This window comes from Carlito syrichta, unplaced genomic scaffold, assembly GCF_000164805.1.
Source record: "Carlito syrichta isolate Samal-C Ts95f unplaced genomic scaffold, Tarsius_syrichta-2.0.1 Scaffold314799, whole genome shotgun sequence".
In the NCBI taxonomy this organism is placed as follows: Eukaryota; Metazoa; Chordata; class Mammalia; order Primates; family Tarsiidae; genus Carlito; species Carlito syrichta.
The window spans coordinates 104,056-105,309 of NW_007258895.1; the positions used below are offsets into that span (position 1 = coordinate 104,056).

General features: G+C 44.3%; 1 protein-coding gene across 8 annotated transcripts in view; it reads left to right on the forward strand.

The window, feature by feature from the left end:
• Positions 1–1,254, forward strand: part of COPS3 (COP9 signalosome subunit 3) — a 37,155-nt gene that overhangs the window by 3,743 nt on the left and 32,158 nt on the right. The window lies entirely within an intron of this gene.

A 1,254-nucleotide genomic window follows, 5' to 3' on the forward strand; every position in this document is an offset into this window, starting at 1 on the left:
AGGCTCAGGCAATCCACTCACCTCAGCCTCCCAAAGGGCGCGGGATTACAGGCTGAGCCACCAAGCCCGGCTTGTGTTTTTTTAATAAGGAAAAAATTATGTAGTTATTGTATAGAAATATAGATGGTGAAAACTTAAGGTTAATGCCTATGGACTTATATATACTCCAGTCACTACCAGAAAGACAACTGTAGTGTGGCCATGTCTGTCTTCAGAAATCATCAAAGTTGATGGGTCTATTTTAAGTTCTAATTCAGGCCTAATTAGATTTTATACCTTTGTTGTTAAAACACAGCATTGTCAGCCGGGCTCGGAGGCTCAGCCTGTAATCCCATGCCTTTGGGAGGCTGAGGTGAGTGGATTGCCTGAACCCGCAGGTTCGAGACCCACCAGGGCAACTTGATGAGACCTCATCTCTACAATAAATCAAAAAATCAGCTGTAGCGCATGCATAAATCAAAAAATTAGCTGGGCATGGTTGCATGCACCTGTAGTTCCAGACTTGGAAGGCTGAGGTGGAAGGATGACCTGAGCCTAGCAGGTCGAGGCTGCAGTGGCCGTGAGTGTACCACTGTCCTCCAGCCTGGGTGCCAGTGAGACTCCAACTCAAAATAAATAAATAAAGCATAGCATTGTGGTATGGGGAGAGATACGTAGATTACTTAGGAGATTTAACTAATTTAACGAGGTTTGGTTGATTAGCTGCTAAGCAAGCACTGTATTCTAAAGCTGGAGAAATGGGACATTACCTAACCACCACAATTCCACGTGGTATAAAAAGGGTACAGAGAGGGCAGATATTTGGCTTAATCAGTAGGCAAGGGATGGTGAGATGAGGGTCCAGAGAAAGCTCAGGCTCAGTGTTGAATGATTATCTGAGTCAAGTAGTGGAGGATGTGGGGGAGAAGGATCCATATGTAGAAGCATGAAAAGGAGAGAACATAGAATGCTCATTTTTCGTAGCTTGATGTGACCAAAGAATAGGTGTATGAGTAGAAGTAGTAGGAAGTGAGTCTGGAAAGGTGGCAGGGACAGCTGAAGGGCCTCTGTAAGCTTATGCTGAAGCATTTGACTTCTTTAAGCCATTATAGTAGTGTGATGGAGTTTGCATTTTAGAAAGATTAGATCATGCCAGTATGGAGAAGGGGTTAGAGAAGAGAAAGATCGAAGTACACAAACCATTTAGAAAATTTATAGCTGGGCTCGGTGGCTCAGCCTGTAATCCTGTGCCTTTGGGAGGCTGAGGTGAATGGA